Source organism: Cygnus olor, chromosome 3, assembly GCF_009769625.2.
Source record: "Cygnus olor isolate bCygOlo1 chromosome 3, bCygOlo1.pri.v2, whole genome shotgun sequence".
In the NCBI taxonomy this organism is placed as follows: Eukaryota; Metazoa; Chordata; class Aves; order Anseriformes; family Anatidae; genus Cygnus; species Cygnus olor.
This window is the reverse complement of record NC_049171.1, coordinates 51846063-51868443: the sequence shown is the minus strand read 5'-3', so window position 1 is coordinate 51868443 and position 22381 is coordinate 51846063.

The following is a 22381-nucleotide window of genomic DNA, read 5'->3' as shown; positions in this document are numbered from 1 at the left end:
TTACAATGGAGTTCCTCTAACCTTGAAAAATGGTAGTTGGGAGTAATCCTACAAGTCTGTAGTGTCACCTAAAGATTTTATTAAAAGCCATCTCAGAGGGTGGCCCAATACAACATTAATGACTATGATAAAGGTAAGCTTTGTCTTCAGAATTTCTGACAAGTTCTGAATCTGAAATACTAGCTGTTATTAATGAAATTGTACTATACACAAAAACTGAATGCTACCATTTGCAATGAATTAAAATTTATCATTGCTGAGGAACTGAAACAAAACGACATTTGTATGTCTCTCTAGATAAATATGATAACCTTCCTTCATTCTGTTGTGTGACAGTTTTTAAATCTAGTATCATAATTAACAAAATGTAAATTAAAATTAAAAAAATGATGATAGTTTTATTTTACCTATGTAATACAACAATAATGTTGTTCTTAATTAATGATATGAATGGCTTCATCACTGATGAATTCAAAATGGCCTCCCTTGACAGGCCCCACTCTGAGAGCTCCTTGCTGGACTTCAGCGGCATATGCCACATGCTTGATGTTCAAACATCCAGGTTTCTAATTGCATGAAGAGCAATTGCAGAGGAAGAGGGAGTAGGAAATTCCATGAGCACACCTAAGGGAACACACCCTGTGTCTCTTGGTGTGGTTCTAAGGGTCAAATACCAAAGCTGTCATACAAGGCTGTATCATGACCAGAGCTGCGTCTAACCTAAGGAAAAGAGAAGACCTGGGGCTGGTGATTCTACCAGGCTATGTTGGGCTCTCTCTTTTCCCAGAACTCACAAACTGTCCCAGGGATGAGGAGTTGAGGATACTGTAGGGGTGTATGGAAGGTGAGAGCATCTGCCTCATTAAGGTTATCTGGTCAAGGATAACATGTTAAATGTAAAGGAGATAGTAAGTAAAGGAAGAAACCAAACTGTGTGTGTGTGTGTGGGGGGGTGTTCAGTCCAGAAAATATGTCTACTTCATATGCTTGCATAAATATTCTTGGTCAACTTTTTAAATGCTGTCTAAAAATAAGTAAATAGAATTTCATATAAAATAATATGTATGCAAAATAGAAGACAAATACTTTTTAATTTTATATAATACAAATTATATAATTTCACTAATTACCTTTGGCCAGTTTCTAGGGTCAGGATATTTAGATTAACTGTCACAGTAATATTCTTTATAGCTTGAAGGGAATCCTGCCAAGATGTAAGAGTGCCTTGGTATCTCACCCATGAGAAAGACAAAAGGTGTTCATAGTGCTTAAAACTGAGTCCATAGGTTAGTTGCCAGAATGACCAAAAGTAACTAGAGATTGTACCAGGTATGCACAGAACTGAGCTCAATACAAGGCAGTGATAATGGCAAGCCTTTCCTTTGCACATCCTTCTTGTATGACATCAACTTTGTGATTTATATATGAATTCTTAAGCCTTAAGAAATTCCACCTCTACTTTTAAGTAGCTAGGAGTCCTCATTCTTTACTGCTTTATTTACTCATGGAAATCTTTCAGCATTAAAATTGTTTATTGTATTGTTTGTCAGTCCTTGGAGAGTAAAAGTGAACAAAAGCATAAAGATTTAGAAATAAATCTCTGTTATAATATTCATGTTGTTGACTATTTCTTTTTACCAGGCCAGTAGGGAAACCACAATGACTTATCGTTTTAGTGATTTGGATACAGCATTTATTAAAAGCTGTATTTAAAGGCCTCTGTGGGACAGTCACTCCTACTGTCTGATTTTATGATTAGGATTTGCAATTATAAGAATTTTACCACGTGAAAAGAGTTTCACTTGATCGAACAGTTATTTGTTGCAGAGGCTTAGACTCACTTTTCAGCTGATAAAGGACCACCAACCAACTTTCTGCACCATCTGCATTCTCAATTTTCTGTTCCTGGGTTTTTCTCAAGCGTAAATGAGCAACACTGATCTAGAAGGGCTTATGACATTTTAAAAGAAAGGTTACTGCAAGGTTTTAATTTTGGACTGTATAATTCATGAAAGCTATGTACTGCTTGCTCTATGTATTGTTTTCTCCCTCCTTACAACATGTTTTTGTACCGTGTTCAGAAGTTCCTTTTTCTCCTGTGGTCTCCTTTCTTCACAGAGCTTGATTGGAGACTCCTTTCCCGTTTATATAGAATACTGTATACATTGGATTTAATTTTATTTGATACATAAAGTTTGAGTTCTGAGAACTGAGTTCTGTGCAGGGGTAAACAACTGCCTAGCCCATAGAAGTGGAACTCAGCTGCAAGTATTTACTTTCTTTCCCCATTTAATTTGCTTTCCTCATTTCCTTACCAAATGCTGATGTGTAAATGTGAAAATACTACAGAAATTGTACAGTAAGTTTTGTTCAAGTAGTGTCTATCATTTTAAATGTAACAGTTCATATTAACTGTATTGTGTCTCCCAGGAGTCATCTTCCAGGCTAGCTTCACCCAAAAGTAAACCAGTTTACAAACAGACAATAACTAAATTTCCCTCAAAAGTTAAGTCCCTGATCTAAACTCTAATGGCAATATAGATAAACGCTTAAGTAGTCTACTAGCGTCACAACAATATCAACTTGCTGTAAATTAAAGGCATTTATCAGAAAAAAAACTATACTATTGTGAAGTCTGAAATCTGTTTGGTACAAAACTGTCTAATATGTATGAGACCAGATCTTTGGTCCAGGTTTTTCCTCTCATTGTTTCACTACAATGTCTTTAAGGTCAGCTCAGAAAATACTGTTCTTACCAATGCATGACCCCTTTTCCCCATGCCAAGGATAGTTTAAAAAAAAAAAAAAAAGGGAACACTGAAGGATGCATGACTTGTGAGGAAGAGGATTTCTCTTAATATTAATGGATGGACTAATAAATCTGAACTATACCACAGAAAACTATGTCTTAGTTACATTGATGAGGACCCACTAAGCCAGAGGATACCTGCAAGGCTGGAGTCAGCTATCCATTTTAGTATATCCCACAACAAGATAATGTAATTGGATTCCCTTCAGAGAATCGATATGGAAAGAAAGAGCAATTAAGTAGAATCATTTAGAAAAAAAATAAATGAGTCTGTTCTTGACCTTCATTTAATAAGAAAGGGACTGTGTCACAGCAGCAATGTAGTACAGTAATTTCTTGCAGAAACTACCACAGATTATGGCAGAACATGATTCCAAAGGAGAAAACATGTAACAGGACAAAATTATTCAGTATAAGATGGCAACTGATGCACAAATTGCAGGAAGGGAGAGAGAGCCAACTTAATGAAGTGCCTTGGAATAATTTCAAAAAGTAATAGCTCAGGAAACAGTATTCTCTTAAAGGGCTGCTCCAGGGTGGACTGTTTAAGATTCAGTAGGATTTCCTTACTTTCTAAGAGGAGAGAGTCTTTTTCTTTTCTTCTTTTTTTTTTTTTTTTTTTTTTTTTGTGTATTTGTGTGTGTGCATGTGTAGACTGTAAGTTGACCAAGATTTTATATCTCTGTCTCTATTGGTTCAAAAATAAGTTATCTGTAGAGCTTGCAGGATACCCTTTTTCCTCATGGCCTCCAGGGGAAAGAGGAAAGAAGAAAAAGTTTAAATGATTCTTTTTTTTCTCCTTTTGTTCTGGGCAATAAGCAGCTGTGTTATAACTTCCAGTCCTTCAGCTGGTAGAAACAACTGGCATGAAAGTGGAGAAAGGGAATAAAACAGGGTGCCAGACTAACTGACTGACTGTCTTCCTTCAAAGAAGCCATCAGATCCCAGCTGGAGGATGAATATCAGTCAGTCATATACTTGCCAAGCAGTATTTAGCTCACATTATCATGCCCTTTTTTGTGCCGTTCTACAAGATTTATAACTTTTAGTCATCACACTCTAAGCTGCAGAGCTAAAATGTATAATTAAGGTTAAGATGGATGAGCACCCAGAGTATGAAGGCTGCCAGAGACATTGATTTCGGGGCAGTCCCCTGAGACACAACAGTGATATGAAATTATTTTCTTTTTCTGTCATACACTGTCTGAAAAAGAAACATTTTTCATGTTTCTTTTCCATGTTTGGAAAAGAAGCAGTTCTCAGCTATTCAGGAATGGTTCGTTAGGTTACTTGCAAACTCTCAATTCACCTTTTTCTGTATCTGTCAGTCATTCTGGGCCATTGGCATGAAAAGAAGTTTCTTAATTCCAGCAGTTTTGTCATTTTCCCAAGGAAGATGAGATATGGTTCACTTTATGCCCACTCCCTTGATACAAAGCAGAGGTTGTGGAAACTCCGTCTTGCCCTGTGGATGAGCTGTGTAAGAGGATGTTTAGGAGGATGCTTGCAGCATGCTTCTGCTCTTCAAGAGTTTGGGCTATGGCAAGGTAAATGGATGAGCTGAGGGGCAGCTGCAGGCAAAGATGAAGTTTGGCAGCCCTGCAGCATCCAGGCATGTCGCTGTGGCTGCTGGGGAACTCAGAGCCCAAGGGCTTCCAGACGATGAAGCCATTGAGCAGAGAAAGCCAGCCACTACATCCTTTTTAACTGTGCAACAAAACACTATCTAGGGCCTCGCTCAGTTCGCTCAGTTCACTCACCTGAACTCACCTGTTCATTCATCCCAGAATAATCACACATTTTTTTGGAACATTTAGCATTGCCAGTAGCCTCTAGCATTGAAATTGCATCTACTTCAGTTCTGGATAATTAGGAAAATATCTTAGCCAGGCTTGATCTTTCAGCTTGTGCAGCTGACTGTTTCAGAAAACGTCCTGTAGAGTTTTTTTTTTTATTATTATTTATTTTATTTATTTTTTTATTTAAGAAACTGGTGTCTGAAAAGGACTGGTAATAAAAGAACAGTGGATACAAGAAGGCACTACAAGTCATAGATGTACAGATAATAAACTGCTATTCTGAGCAATCAGCTCCCTAAGATCTTAATAATTCCCAGTTTACATTTAGAGGGTAAAATCAATGAAATATTAAGTCCTTGATATATGAGCTTATGTTTTCTTCTTCCCTACAATATATTTGAGACAAATCTAATAGCAGGTGACATAGGTTAACATGACTATATGACTATTTCTTACAGTGGAAGATAAACCAACACTAAAAGAGAAAAAAAAAAAAAAAAGAGAGAGAGAGAGACTAAAACAAAGCCCATAAAAAGATCTGATTGATAGGGAAATAGCCAAATGGTTATGGTGAATGAAATGTGTGGTGGAAGAGAGAAAATACTTAAAAATAAATAAATAAATACGGAAGTCACACGCTTCATCAAATCTGTCATTGTTTAAGTTTTGTCCTGTTTGTTCTATGCTCCCTGTCTTACAAACACAGCTGTGATGACTGCATTAGGCTTCCTTTGGAATCTGTCTCTGCCGCCATTGCTAGTATTCTTCATGTGAAGTTACACTGGGATCCAGAACTCATCCACGGCTCACAGGCGTAACAGTACCTCTAGTTGAAACAATTCTGGTAGAAAGTAATATTCCAAAATGTTATACTGTGTTTCCACAGTATAACCCCTAAGTATGACAAATATATTTCTGTGTTATCCATTTTAATACAGAAAATTATCAAAAGCTAGAAGGCACTGTAATTTATCTATATAAGAGTGAGGGAAATGTACAAGAGAGTATGCAAAACTATTTTAAAAAGTATTTCAATAATTATTTCAGAAATAATGTTGAAGTTCACAGAAAGATTATTCTTGATTTTCACAGAGCTGCATGTATAAATAACTCAGTTAATCTAACAGAAATTACACCTATCATAAAAATTACCCAATGCATCCTTTATATCTTTTTGCTGTTTTTTTATTTGGCTACTGCTGTTCTTTCTATTTCTGATGAGTTACCTTTACAATTTTCACACTTGCTTGACCTTTTAGGTATTGCTGAAAGAATTGTGAAATCATATCATATTATCCCAAAAGAGGATTGAATTTCATATTCTTTCATGTGAATGGTTTACATTTAATGCACCCAGAAATGCCTTTATCATCTAAAAATGTAAGAAAAGTGAAACTGAACAATTCAGTGTCCCTGCAGTACAGGCTATTTCCCTTTAAAATGATATCTCATGTCAGCATGGCTACTACAGCAATAGCTTTACTTCCAGTGAGAAGGCAGTACAAGCAAATTGCTTAGAAGCAAAGATGCTCAGGTGATGGGTGTGATAGATTCAGATGTACATTAATTAAATAGAAATAATGTTTAACATAGTGTTTGTGGATATTTTAAGGCCAGCATACTGAATGCCATAACAATCACCTGCCCATTTTCACTGTCTATTACTCTTGTATGAGGAAGAAATTAAAGTAATGACATTAATAATTGTAGGATGTACATTACTTTAAAGTCCAAATGTGTCTTGTCATATTCAGGGCCTTATATTCCAGAGTATTAAAATACTGAGATCCCTAATTCCCCTTGTTTTCTGCATCTGTTTTCTTACCTTGATAGTATGTTATTGACTGAAGAAACACAGATTCAGTATCTTTAGGCTACCTGATTCTTTTTGGTGTAAAGTGCCATGCTTAGTTTACTTTAACTCTGCTAAACTTGGAATGAAATCTGGGTTGAAATCCTCCTATTGACTAGTGTTAATTCAGAGAAGGACTTTTTGGAAGCACTCCCATAAAACCTCACTTTTTTATTTTTTATTATAAGCATGATTAGAAATGAGTGTGTTGTTTTACTCATAAAATCTTTCTTACTTCTATTTCATTGAAAATCTTTAGTGCCTCCAATGTACTTGAATCTGGCAAAGGAAATTGGATGCCTTGGGCTTTTCGATGGGTTTTCTGCCGACTTGGTGAAAATTTGCTGGTATTTTAGTCTTAAGCTGCTTAGGTGAGATTTCTCAGCATTGGTAAATCAAGCTCTTTAGAGACGACATCTGCATGAAGCCCACATCATCTCTCTACTGCTTTCACCTGAGATACAAACTCTATGTGCATGCGTGTGAGTGCCGTCCTCTTCTCAGTGGTGCCTCAGGACCTCTTTGTGGGGTCTGAGAGTTTGAGCTGGGAGTTTGCCTTGCCCTTGGTATCCTCACCCTTCCTGCAGATTCAGTAAGGCTAAAATCAGGCAAATTTCTGTGACTTTCTTCAGTCTGTGAAGTTAAAAACTGTTTCCATAAAGCTGGAATTAGAACAGGGCAAATGGCAGCCTTACTTTGATTTATTAATTTTCCAGGGCTTGCTTATAATCCTTTTACCTGTATTAATTTTAACACAATATATACATTATCAAAATGACCACAATGTAAGCTAGATTTCTGCTAAGACAGATTTGCTCTGGTATCAGGGAGGAAGTCTATATCTAATAGATTATTATGGGTTTTGGGTTCAGATTTTAAAAATGCAATACTGGTGCTTTGAGAGATGAGAAATATTAAAAGCAGGGCAGCATATGCATGATGAAATGAGAAGGTGTATGCTAAATGTATGTCTTTTTCTTATTTCTTTTTCTTTTTCTTTTTCTTTTTTTTTTTTTTGATTTTATACGCTTTTTTTTTGCTTGACAACTCTTCTAGATACGAAAGCCAATAATTAGTTTGAGAGTAGATTTCTTCAGTCTCTCCCAAGTTTGTATAACATTTCATATCAAAGAGTCAATATTTTCACATACAGTATACCCCTTGATTTCAAATAATTTTGACACAATTATCTGTTTAAGGTCCAGACTGTAAATTAATGAGAATATTGAAAAAATGAAGAAGAAGCTTCATTGTTGTTCTGTAGCTCAACCTGTAACTGTTTCTCCTTTCTGCATGAGGTAGAAGAAAACAGGATCAGCTCTTCTCAACAAAAAACTTTTAAAAACATTATGACTGCTACAAAACACAACATCCACCTTGGCTGTTTACTGCTTTTTATAAATGAGCTTCACATGAGGCCACACTTTCTAGAAGAAATGTTAAATGCATGAATGGATATAGATGAAGACATAGATACAGGTAAATAAACTTTAACTCTGGGATTATTCCAATAAAAAGAAACATTGGTGCAAATTTGATTCAAGCAGAGATCTCAAAAGATTTATTTTCATTTCTTGAAAAGGACAGAATAAAAGCCAAGTTATGATGGTAAATGGAAGGAAATATTTTTACACTAGGCCCCTGTAGCTTGGTGAAGTCAGTTGTTACTTACGGTACAGAGCCTTTTACAATTTTTATTACAGTAGCAACAGCTCCATGCATAATGGTGGTTTACACTTGAATAAAGAATAATTGCAGATAATGGGTCTGCCAGCATGAGCAGATTAGGGGTCTCAGCAGTGGTTCCATCATCACAGTGAAAAATACTAATTTAAAATCCCATTTCCTTTCCTTTGACCTTATGCCTTATTACATTAATGGCATTAAGAGTTAGTTTCTGGCAGTTATTATTTATTTATTTATTTACTGTGTTACTTTGCTTGTTATATAACATTGCAGTTTTCATAGAGGAACTTCATGTTTCTCATGGCTTTTAGCATTTTATGGTTTAGTTCTAGGAAAGCTGCCTGTTTTTTACCAGTTTGAGGGCCTGCTCCAAAGGAGCAGATGATGGGAGGTTTGGGTAATCACTTGAAGTGTCAGGGGAATACAAAGAATGGGGTCAAACCAGCCTCTTTGCAGGAAGGCAAAAGGCAGATATTCCTACTCTCACCTTTTCATACTTTTTCCTCTTTGATAGGAACACATTATGAAATGAGCTTTACTAATGACAATTCTAATATGTTAATGATATTATTTATAAATATAGAATGTATATTTTCTCATACCAATTGTGTAGAATTACAGCTTTTCACTTGCAGTCTCCTATTTAAAATTATGAATTACCAAGCAACTTTCACGGAATCACAGAATCACAGAATGGCTGAGGCCGGAAGGGACCTCTGAAGGTCATCTAGTCCAACCCCCCTGCCAAGCAGGGCCACCTAAAGCACGCTGCACAGGATCATGCCCCAGCAGGTTTTGAATATCTCCAGAGAAGAAGACTCCACAGCCTCTCTGTGCAACTGTGCCAGGGCTCTGTCACCCTCACAGCAAAGAAGCACCCTCTCATATTCAGATGGAACTTCCTGAGCTTCAGTTTGTGTATTATCACAATCTGGAAATCATTTTGCATAATTAAGGAACTGAAGTACAATTACAGGAATAGGATATTCCACGGCATACTGCAGGTCCATATAATGAGTCTCTAGAGAGAAGAGCTCAAGTTTTCCACCCTCTGCTAAAAAATACTCGTAGCATTTCTTGTGTTGCCTCACCCACTACTATCTGCTTTACATTCCCTGCAGAGTTGTGTGGCTGAGTACTGCTGGTGGTAGAGGATCTGTGTCACCAAGCAAAGGAGCTGCGTGAGGAGTTCAGCACAATGTGTAGCATCAGAGATGGCAAGAAAAAGAGCCACTGGATCTTCTCTGAGACCCTGAACCTTCAAGAGTTTGAACCCCCAGCTGTACTGAAGGAGAAGAAAATAGTCTGTGCTTACTAGGTTGGGAAATGGAGACTTCCAGGATCATGAAGGCTGGGAGATGGTGGCCCCAGGAGGATGGCTCCTGCTCTACCTGTAGATTTGCAACTGCAGAACAGGTTTAGGGAGAGTCTGGGAGCCATGTCCAGCAAAGTTTCCAAGGCAGATGAGACTGAGACAGGCAGCAGACCTTAATCCTGTTATAGGACTTAAACTGAGTTAGCTCAAACAGATTGTTTGCAAAAGCAATTTTCTGAGACTTTTCTAACATATAAAATACTCCAGAAAAAAAAAATCATAGGTGTGTAAAATTACTAAAGGAATATTAGATCCAAAAAGAAATTTTTTATTTAAAAAATTCAATTCTTATCTTTAAATGTAATTAAATTAAAGTTTGATTTAGGTTTAGGTAGGTTTTACCTGAATACGACTTAAAATGTACTGAATGAAATTAAATCCAGACAGTCAAAGTGAATACAGATATCAACCTTTTAATATAAGATATTGAGCAAAAACTTGAAAAGAAAATTAAAAATCCTTAAAAAAAATAAATAAAAAGAAAAAAGCCCACCAAGCATTATACTGAATATTTTAATGGCTGATTTACTTTTAATGTTAGGAAGTAAGAAAATTGCTTTGAAATAAATTTCTCTATGGCTCTTAATACTTTCGTGAGTACAGTATTTGTCTCTGGCTCTTAGAGGCCCTACCCAAACAAAGGTCTGCTTCTTCCCTGCCTAAGGCAGGGTGGTTGAAACTAGATGATCTTTAAGGTCCCTTCCAACCTGAGCCATTCTATGATTCTATGATAATCTTAATTCACCTTTCTTTTACTCTGTCAGTAGGAGAGAAGAGAGACAGAAAAACAGCAGAGTAAAGGTTGAAGAAAAGAATTGCACAAATGAAAGAAGCAAGGCCAGGAAAAAAAAAATAATCTAATTTCCAGTCAATGAACTAAAATGGAAAAGAGACGTAAGGAAAAGTGTATAACCACAGGGTGAAATCATGCTGCCCCTGGTGAAGTCAACCAAAGCTCTTTCTGAGAACATGATGAATGCTTAGGAACTGCAGGAATCAGTCCACAGATTGTAAGAACAGTTGAAACAAAGCTCATGGAGAGAAGAGAATGAAAAAACTTACAGTTATTGAAAAAGACCTGAAAGGAACTTGAGGAAAGATATATCTAGAGAGAGAATCAGCAATAGACAAAAATAGGAAGAGGCAGGCAATATTCTCAATAGAGGCTGATAGTTCAACCCATTGTGTGGCCTGTTCCTGTCAGAGTTGTATGTAGAATAATGGTAAATAAATGACAGAATGATGATAAATGGTAAAATATATTAAATTTAGCATCAGGAGCATGGTAAAATCTGTACAACTGATCTGGAGTATTATTTCATGCCATGTTTTATTAAGAGAATTACTTTTAGTTTCTGGTATAAAAAAATACCAGGTTGGTATATATATATACATACATACACACATACACACACACACACATATATTCTTAATATTAAATAAGGTTTGCTGGAAAAGTGTCAGAAAAAAATGAGTGTTTATTTATTTATTTATTACATTTATTTCTGATTTACATTTATGATACCAGTTCTTTTTACTTGGAATTTCTATTAGTGAGAAACCTACATGGATGAGCAAGAAGCTCCTGGCAAAACTCACACAGAAGAAGGAACTACACAGCATGTGGAAAAAGGGACAGGCCACTTAGGAAGAATATACGGATACTGTCAAGAATGTGCAGTGATATGACAAGGAAGGCTGAGGCATATTTGGAATTAAATCTGGCAGAGGATGTCAAGGACAACAAAATGGGCTTCTTCAAATACCTCAGTAACAAAAAGAAGACTGCAGAAAATGTAGGCCCACTGCTGAATGGGGTGGGTGCCCTGGTGCCCTGGTGATACAGAGATGGCAGAGTTACTGAATGCCTTCTTTGACTCAGTCTTCACTGCTAAGACGAGCCCTCAAACCCTAGAGAAAAGAGAGGAAGTGTGGAGAAAGGAGGACATTCCTTTCTGTATTGGGTTCATGTGGCAAGGTTTTGGCAGCTGCGGACTGCAGGGGTGGCCTCTATGAGCACAGCCCAGCAGCTGCCCCATGTCAGATCAGAGCAGCTCCAGCCAGCTTCAAAAGGGAATATAGCACCAATAGCCAGTGCTGAGCCAGCGAGTGACACTAGTTGGGCCTCTGGTAGAGCAGATTGAAGAAAGGGGAAACAAACAAACAAACAACAACAACAACAAAACCGCTGCACAACAGCAGCTGGGAAAGAGTGAAGAAGTGTGAGAGAAGCAGCTCTGCAGACCCCCAGGTCAGTGCAGCAGGAGGGCAGGAGGTGCTCCAGGCATGGAGCAGAAGTTCCCCTGCGGCCTGTGGAGAGGCCCCTGGTGGAGCAGGCTGTCCCCCTGCAACCCATGGGTCCCACATGGAGCAGATCTCCATGCTGCAGCCTGTGGAGGAGCCCCTGGTGGAGCAGGTGGATGTGGCCTGGAGGAGGCTGCGGCCCATGGAGAGCCCCTGCAGGAGCAGGCCCCAGGCCAGAGCTGCAGCCCATGGAGAGGAGCCCACGCAGGAGCAGGGGGTCTGGGGGGTGCTCCCGCCCGTGGGGGACCCATGCTGGAGCAGTGTGCTCCTGGGGGAAGGACCCCGTGGTACAGAGCCATGTGGGAGCAATTCTTGAAGAGCTGCTGCCTGTGGGCAGCCCCCGCAGGATCAATTTGGGATGGACGGCATCCCGTGGGAGGGACCCCACGTGGAGCAGGGGCAGAGAGTGACCGTGAAGGAGTGGCAGAGATGAAGCATTATGGACTGGCCACAGCCCCCATTCCCTGTTCCCCTGCACCTCTTGGGGGGACAACGTAGAATAAGGTGGATGGGGAGAAGGTGTTTTCAGTTTGCTTTTAGTTTCTCATTGTTGTAGCTTGATAGTAATAAGTAATAAATTACATTAATCTCTCTATTCTGAGTCTGTTTTGCCCGTGACAATAATTGTTGAGTAATCTCCCTGTCCTTGTCTCAACCCTTGAACCCTTTTCCATCAGATTCAACCCTTGAACCCTTTTCCACCACATCTTGGTTGAGGACGATCAGGTTAGAGATCATTTAGGCAAACCTGACATACACAAATCTATGGGCCCCAATGGGATGCACCCACAAGTGCTGAGGGAGCTGGCTGATGTTATTGCTAGGCCACTCCATCATCTTTGTAAGGTCATGGAGAATAGGAGAGGTGCCTGTGAGGACTGGAAGAAAGCCAGTGTCACTCCAGTCTTCAAAAAGGGCAAGAAGGAGGACCCAGGAAACTGCAGGCCAGTCAGTCTTGCCTCCATCACTGGAAAGCTGGTGGAAGGTTACCTGGAGGTCATCTCCAAGGTCGTTGAGGATAAGAAGGTGATCAGTAGTAGTCAGCATGGATTCCCCAAGGGGAAATCAAGCTTAAGCAATCTGATAGCCTACTATGATGGGACTACTGCATGGGTAGATGAGTGGAGTGCAGTGGATGTTGTCTACCTTGACTTCAGCAAGGCTTTTGACCGTCTCCCATAACCTCCTCATAGGCAAGCTCAAGAAGTGCGGGATAGATGAGTGGACAGTGAGATGTACTGAGAACTGGCTGGATGGCAGAGCTCAGAGAATTGTGCTCAGTGGCATAATCTAGTTGGAGGCCTGTGGAGGCTAGTGGTGTCCCTCAGGGGTCAGTACTCATTCAACTTAGTCATCAATGACCTGTATGATGATGGAACAGAGTGCACCCGCTGCAGGTTTGCTGATGTCACAAAGCTGGAAGGAGTGGCTGAGACACCAGGGGGCTGTGCTGCCATTCAGAGGGACCAGGGCAGTCTGGAGAGCTGGGCGGAGAGGAACCTCATGAAGTTCAACGAAGGCAAGTGCAGGATCCTTCACCTAGGGAGGAATAACCCCAAGCAGCAGTACAGGTGGGGGCTGACCTGCTGGAGAGCAGCTTTGCAGAGAAGGACCTGGGGAGTCCTTGTGGACAGCAGATTAATCATGAGCTAGCAATGTGCCCTTGTGGCCAAGAAGCCCAATGGTATCCTCGGGTGCATTCGGAAGAGTGCTGCCACTAGACCAAAGGAGGTGATCCTCCCCCTCTGCTCAGCCCTGGTGAGGCCACACCTGGAGTATTGCGTCCGGTGTTGGGCTCCCCAGTACAATAGGGACATAGGACTACTGGATCGAGTCCAGCAGAGGGCTATGAAGATGATTAGAGGACTGGAGCATCTGTTGTACGAGGACAGGCTGAGAGATCTTTGCCTGTTTAGCCTGGAAAAGAGAAGACTGAGGGGAGATCTCATTAATGTATACAAATATCTGAGTGGAGGGTGTCGAGATGATGGAGCTGGTCTCTTTTCAGTTGTGCTCAGCAACAGGACAAGAGGCAATGGGCACAAACTGAAGTACAGGAAGTTCCGGCTGAATATGAGGGGGCACTTCTTTACCATGAGGGTGACAGAGCCCTGGCACAGGTTGCCCTGAGAGGCTGTGGCGTCTCCTCCTCTGGAGATATTCAAAACCTGCCTGGATGTGATCCTGTGCAGCATGCTGTAGGTGAGCCTGCTTGGCAGGGGGGTCGCAGTAGATGATCTCCAGAGGTCCCTTCCAACCTCAGCCATTCTGTGATTCTGAGACAGTGACTTTTCCCTCATTAGTTCTTTTGCCATGTGATCATTTACTAATGCCATATATACTAATGTTCTTTCTGTATACATCAGTGTAATTTTCATTAGTCATTTATTAGAATTAGGTACATATATATACATTACAGTTTAGTGATGTAAACCATTGTGAATCTACTACATCAATGAATCCACGTGGACCCATTTTATGGCTATCTTTCCAAAGATAGGTTTGTATTAATAGTCCATTTCTGTGTTTTCTGGAAAGCAAATGCTGTAATGAAAACATCATGTAGGTAGGTGTGAAGGAGGAAAAATTATTTTAAATTACAAAGTAACTGTTGTGAACTGAACTTGGACTATGAAAAAAAAAACAACAAACAGTTAAAAACTTCTAAGTAGAGGCAGGTTCAAATAGGCAGCTGGAATCTACATTTTTTATTTTTATTTTTTATTCTAAGTTAATTCTGGATATGACAACAAATTTAAGGGTGATCTGAAGTTAAATTGAAATCAATAATAAAACTGTCATCCAATCATTTAGATACCTAAGCATTTTTGCGCTGATACTAATTACTCACGGCTTTTGGAATCCCAGGGCCTCTGAAAGTCAGTTCACTTATCTAGACTGAAATAAATATAGATTACCATGTCTAACTTCAGGGACTCAGACATGACAATGATGCAACCACTTACTGTGCAAAGGTCCACTGCAACTCATCTGTACCTCCTGTTAAGCATTCTTTGCTCTTGCCAACACCTTTGAACTGAATCCAGGAACTCAAGATACTGGAAGCAAACGAAGTAATTTTTGTTTTAGAGACCCAGACTTAATTTATCAGTTAGGATAAATTATCATTAAGTAACTCATGTTCACTGAGAAATATTCAATGTTTTCAGTGTGCGTGTGTGAGTGTATGTTGGGGGGGAGTGGGTGGCTATTACTCATGGAAAGGCTGTTGCATGATAAATGTTTTCTTAGAGTAGTAGCTTGGTTGTTAGGTTGACATGCATGTGACAGTACTGAGGTTTCAATTATCTTCTTGCATCAATCAATCTTTTAGTTTTCAACACTGTTGCCTGCAGTAATGTCACAGCTTTTCTGTCAGACAGGAGAACTTTGCGGGAAATGTTATTCATTACAGCTGCAAATCTGTCACTGTGCCTGGCATGGCTTGTTAATGACAACATTTATTTCAAAGAGCCATGTTTCGCTTTGTTGCTGGAGAGTTGACTTTGTGATCATAAAATATAATGAAATGCCAAGAAGATGAAGTGAATGAAGTTTGCCAAAAATACAGCTAAAGTGATTCAGATCTCCTAAAAAAAAAAAAAAGCACACACAAATACACTCTTTATATTTTGTTGAAAACATTTAATCACTTACTAGGAGCATGAACATGGGCAGAGGAAAAATGTTGGTTAGAATACAGTACATAGAGTAGCATTCACAAACAGTAAGTTAGTTTCATTTGGCTTTCTCATTCTATAGTACTGGAAAGAAAAAGGCTTTTCAATCAATCTCTCAAAACAAATAAAAAGAGACAACATCCAGCTCTTGTACAACTAATATTGAGATGCCATCTTTCATTTCCCCTGTCTTAAAAGACTGAAGGGTCTTTCATTTGAGGAGAGGCAGAGAGAGCTGGAACTGTTTGATCTGGTGAGGAGAAGGCTTAGGGGGAAGTATATAAGTACCTGATGGGAAGGAATGAAGAAGAGGGAGTCAGACTTCTCAGTAGTGCCCACTGACAAAACAGGAGGCACTGAGCACAAATTAAAAAACAAAAACAGGAAACACAAAACACAAAAAAAAAATTGAATGCAAGAAGACACTTCTCTATTATGAGAGTGGTCAAACATAGGTGGTTGCCCAGAGATGTGGAAACTTCATCTGTGGTGATGCTCAAAACTTGACTGGACATAGAACCAGACAATGTTGTCTAGCTGATCCTGTCTGAGCAGATAGGATTGTACTAGATGATCTCAAGTCTGTTCCAAGCACAATTATTCTGTGATCTAGTGATTCATGGTTTCATAGAGTTTTATGAGTGATATGGCAGAATGGGAGCAGGTTCTGTGAGAGGCATAAGTTCAGGTACAGTTTTTCCCTATGGAAGCAAAAATTGTTCCCATCTCACATAGCCTAAGGAGGCAGCTTTCTTGTAGCAGGAAGAACACTTGGGTTATAATGGGATTTATGAGCACACCACATTCCTGCTATTGCTGTGAAATTGCTGCCAGTACCTGAGATATTAGATCGGTTATCTCTGCTTTTTGTAACAAGAGCTGTTGTGACTACTCCATAGGTATATACTTAGGCTGCAGACATCACAGGCAATCTTTCATTTGCCTTGTAAAATGCTTCTGCTTATTGGTGTGATACAAATAAAACACCCATAATTATATTTAGATTCACATGACATTGGTTGTGCAAGCCTCAAGGCAAAGTCAATCAAGGCAGGAAGTACTAGATGGGGGCACAGTATCATCCTTTGCTAGGATGAGAAATATAGTCAGGCCGGATGCCAAGAGGTACTCATGTTGCTCTTTACTGATGTTGTTACACTACCTAATTGCTTGTTTTCTTCTCTAGTGAAGGATGTTTTTTCCCTTAGACCAGCAGGTCCCTGTGCTGGAACTCCAAGATAACACACCAATGCTTTGGATGCTGCTGAACAGGGCTTGCACAGCATCAAGGCTGTCATCTTACCCCTGGATCCCCAAACTGAGTAGGATGGGGGTAGTCAAGAATTTGGGAGGGGACTCAGCTGAGACAACTGACCCAAACTGACCAAAGGAATATTTCATACCATGTGTCATCACACTCAGAGATAAAAGCTCAGGGAAAGAAGTAAGGCAGGACGTTCATGGTTATGGTGTTTGCCTTCCCAAGCAACTGTTATGTGTGCTGAGGCCCTGCTTCCCATGAAGTGGCTGGGCATTTGCCTGCTGATGGGAGGCAGTGAATGAATTCCTCTTTTCACTTTGCTTCCTTCAGTAAATTGTCATTATCTTGATCCAGAAGTCTTCATATCTTCCTTCTATCCTAGGGGAAAAGAGGACAAGCAAGAGGCTGGGTGGGTGTTTGGCTGTTGTCTGTGGTAAAGAGAGGAGAGGAGAGGCGAGGCGAGGAGAGCTTACAAAGTTTAGCAAGCTATTAATCACTTACCAAGGATCTGTTGCGGCAAGGAATCTCTCACAAGGAATAAGGGATCTCTGCAACAGGTGTGACTTTGAGGTGTTCATACTTAAGGGGAGATCCTGTCATGTAGCCAGCTGCCATGTAGAAGAGCTCAAAGGGCTCTTGGCCTGTGCACTGTTTATGGGATAAGATGATGGACTAACAGTCATCCTGTTTTTTTTGGCACATGCACCATTGGCCCTCAGCTGCTGAGCAAGATGTCTGTCTGTCAGTTTGTTCAGCACCCAGTTTGAGTCAATACTGTGGTCACTATCAGGTATAGCTTGTACACTGGTCATTATCTGCAAGGCCTCAGGTGCAAGGGACAGTGTCTGAGCAAGGGAATGGCCAGACTGAAGGCAGGGGCTGGGGAGTGGGGCATACCATCATGGCTATTCAAATATTGTTTCAGAACTGAACTGATATATAATTTAATAAAGGGTCAGATCATGTTAGTTCTGAGGCAGTACATCAGCAGAGCATGGAGATGGAGAGACTCATCAGTTGAATGAGGAAGGTGGAATTATCAGCAAACTGATGATTATACAGGTTGTACATAGGTTGTCCTGGGGATATAACAAGGACATACCACACGATAGTCCTCACACTGCAGTTGTTATAATATCTCCATTGCAGTAGATGGAAGGGAGTGGATTTCATTTCCCAACAGAACAACTTGTCCAATTAGTCTTAATGTAAACAACACTCAGTGCATGCTGATGCTTCCTGAATTTATTATTTTTTTAAAGTTATGTCTATTCACCTATTGCGTAATCTCAAATTAGGAGAGAAGAACTTAGCACATAACAAGTGAAAAATGAAAATGAATACCCTTGATTTTATCCCAAAAGTCAAGTACAAAATTTTAGCTATAGACATTTACAATTCCTTTTTTTTTTTCCCTCAACATTGTGGTGTTTATGAAGTTCAATAAGGAGTAAATGATCCAAGTTGTACAAAATAGAAAAATCAGTAAAATCTGGATGTATGAGTAACTGCTAGAAGTTTTACTTCTGATTCTTTGTCACAACCAGTAAAAGAACCCATCTGACTTCAGAAATAAACATTGTATTAGATTACATAAGATTGGACTCATTTTATTTCTCTGTGCAAGGCTATTGTGTGAAGAGCAATCAATAAAATATAACTGGAATTTACGCTAGGCCTTGCCCTATGCCTTTATAGAAAAGCATTAGGGCATCATAGATAATAAATTTAATAAATACAAGAAATATGGAAATACTTCCATTCTCCGTACATGGAATAGAAGTTTATGTAAGAGAATCAAATGCAACCAAAACAAGAAAAATTCTTATTAATTGCCTCATTGCTTGATTTTTTTTCCTCTCCTGGGTACCTCAAATCAATTTAATGTATAATATTGATCTATCTGTAATCTGAGAAAGTTGAATTTTGTGAGCTTTGAGCTTTCAAAGCATTCATTGTTAAATAAACGAAGAAGTATTTATAAAAATGGACAAGCTGCATAATTGTTGCTTGCTAGTTTTCCTAGGACATAAACATGAACTTCCTTTGTCTAGACTGGCTGATTATAACCCATCAAGCCATGATTAAGGAGTAATATTCTTCATTATTCAGAGAGAATATTAAAGACATCCTTGAACTGCAATTAGAATTTTTGAAATAGAAATCATAAAGGGATGTAATTTTCTATGTCTTTTCACTGAAGTAAAAGTTTTGTAGGAAGACTTAGGTGAAAAATGTTACAGTGGTCTGCATGTTGTATTCTGTCTCAGAATTCAGCAAACACATAATTTAAAATAAACCAAGGCAGTAAGCGTATTGCCTGTTCATAAATAGCCATAGCCTACACTTAAAGGAAAAGTTAGTAGAATTTCAGTCAAGATATAAAGCAGATTTTTTTTTCCTATTTTTTTTTTTTTTTTTTTTTTTGAATGAGGCAGTGAAAACACGCCCGTCTTCCAGTACAGGAAACAGAATGTTTCTACATGTGTTATAGACTTTGAGTGCTTTTACATTTACATTGGAACATATAGCTCATTTTGTAAAGTCTATTTAGGAAGTACTCTTGCTCCTGTTTCCTAATAATAAAATATATGTCAGACTACCTAGTACTTACTCTTATATGAGAAACTGCATAATTAAAATGACTAAACTTTTTTGGAGAACAGCTGGAAACTTTGGAACTGACTCTTAACTGTCACTTTGATTCCCTTGGAAAGTTAAATTTCATATGTGGTTATTTAAAGGGTTGTATATAGATGTTACACAAACCTTATATTTCAGCGGCACCATTGCTTCATAGTCCCTGAAAAACTCATTGATTGCCTTTCTGAGTGGCAGTTGACTGGTGATCATAAATTAAGCCACTGTCAATCCAGAAACAAAAGTACTGTGTTTGTTTTCTCTCATGAACAAACAGAAGGGAACTTCCCACATAGCAAGTCAAATTTTAAAGTGATTAACAAATACTCTGCTGCAATTTGTGGATATTACTGAATTATGCGGTTTGTACATCAGGGAATGTAGAGAAGGAACATATGAGTAATAACTGTGGTAAACACAGTCTATCCAGTCCTCTAATTTAACTGACTATCTATAGGCCAGACATCAGAGGACAAAGACCTCATCTGACAATGACCATGCCCACTATCTTGAAAAATGCCTATTCTTGACCATCTTTTGTCAACTTCAGATTTTGTTTCCTTTTACTCAGAACAGCCAAACTACTCCAAAATGCTGGCTGCCTGCTATTCCCTTGCCTCCCAGTGTTCTTGTACTACATGCAATTTCCCATAGAATGGGATCCCTCTTCACGTTTTTCAACACATCTCTTAACAACTTAGTGTTTTGTGCCCTTTGGTAAATTGCCCATTCCTCTAGGAAATTTATTATAAATTGATTTCACATCTTGTGGCTGAGTTTGCCCCCTTGTTCCATGTTGAAGCTGAATCACTGCTCAAATGAGCTTTTTCACTGCTACTAGAAAATGCTAAAGGCATTAACTCCTTAGACTTGTTAGATGCTGCAGTATAAAGCGCTTTGCTAGCACTTTATGGTATCTTTGTGGAACTGTTTTTTCTTTCTTCAGAAAGGATGAATTCATTCTTGGAGGACTGCTTCTGTTTGCAGATCTATGAACCAATGTGGACTTATTTCACAGAAATTAAAAAATAATGCAGCAAATCACCTTTACTCTGTAGTGCTGCCAACCTAATTCATCTCCTATTTTGTAATGTGTTAAAATGCACATCAAAATATTAAACTTGTATTTCTCTCATTGAAGGCAAAGAGCATATTTAGCAGGCTGAGAAACACCTTTCCCATTTCCAACACAAATACATATCAATAAATACTCTGCTGGCCTGTTCCCAGTGTTTCTCAATTCCCAGTGAGTTTTATGATTCTTATTTCTAAGAAATGCATCAAGATGATAAATCTGTTTGTAATTATTCTAGTGTATGCAATTTATTTATTTAACATATCAGTCCAAGAAAGGTCCTCTTCTAAGGAGACATTTTTATCACAGAATTTTTAGCTGGCATAACATAAACATGAGAGGCAATTTTTCATTGTGAGGGAATGGGTTACTTGAGGCAATTGAGAGTCTGGATAAAATGGAAATGAAAGAAAATGTCACACTGTTTACATGTCACCTTGGTCTACCTGCACTTGTTATCTCTACAAAACCTGAGCAGGCTCTATGGCTGTGTTCAAGTATGCCTCTGTTTTAGAAACTCTGCCCTTGAGCTAACATGGACATCTCCCCAAGCACCTGCAGGTGACCTGAGAGCTCACTTCCTCAGCATGTTTTTCCATGTGCTTTATTGTTCCTCAAACCCATGATTACACTCATTCCCCAAATAATGTTTTTACATCCTGACAAGTGTCCTCAAAATACCTTCTTTTTGGATGCTCCCTGTATGGCAAATACAACCTACATCATCTTTCTAGCTCAACAATACACCCCTATAGAGGAAACAAATGTTGTAATACACCCATATTCAGAGACTTCAGCTCTTAACTCCCTACTGGGAGTTTCTGGTCCAAGAATCAGCTGCTCAATCACAGCCTCTCTGTTCAAGGTACCTTAAGCCAGGACCTTACTTCTAGCCTATATGCCTGTCCTGAGGAGCCTCCCAGCATATTGCTCTAGAGTGAATGAGCACACCATCTTCAGGTGGTGCAATTAGCGGAGAGGTCCTCAAATCTGTGGCCACATGCAATGAAACTCATAGAATCATTAAGGTTGGAAAAGACCTCCAAGATCATCTGGTCCAATCATCACCCTACCACCAATGTCACCCACTAAACCAAGTCCCTAAGCACCAGGTCCAACCTTTCCTTAAACACCCCCAGGGACAGTGACTCCACCACTTCCCTGGGCAACCCATTCCAATGCCTGACTACTCTTTCTGAGAAGAAATGTCTCCTGATTTCCAAACTGAACCTTCCCTGGCACAACTTGAGGCCATTCCCTCTAGTCCTATCACTAGTTACCTGTGAGAAGAGGCCGACCCCCAGCTCCCCACACCTTCCTTTCAGGTAGTTGTAGAGAGCAATAAGGTCTTCCCTGAGCCTCCCCTTCTCCAGACTAAACAACCCCAGTTCCCTCAGCTGCTTCTCATAAGATATGTGTTCCAGGCCCTTCACCAGCTTTGTAGCCCTTCTCTGGACACACTCCAGGGCCTCAATGTCTTTCTTACTGTGAGGGGCCCAAAACTGAACACAATACTCGAGGTAAGGCCTCACCAGAGCAGAGTACAGGGGAACGATCACCTCCCTGGTTCTGCTGGCCGCACTATTCCTGATACAAGCCAGTGTATTGTTGGCCTTCTTGGCCACCTGGATACACTGCTGGCTCATGTTCAGGTGAGCATTGACCAGCACCCTCAGTTCCTTTTCCTCTGCACAACTTTTCAGCCACTCTGCCCCAAGCCTGTAGCGCTGCATGGGGTTGTTGTGGGAAAGTGCAGGACCCAGCACTGAGCCATGTTGAACCTCATCCCATTGGTCTTCGACCATCGACACATCCTGTCCAGATCCCTCTGCAGGACCCTCCTATCCTCCGGCAGACTGACACTTCCCCCCAGCTTGGTGTCATCTGCAAACTTATTGAG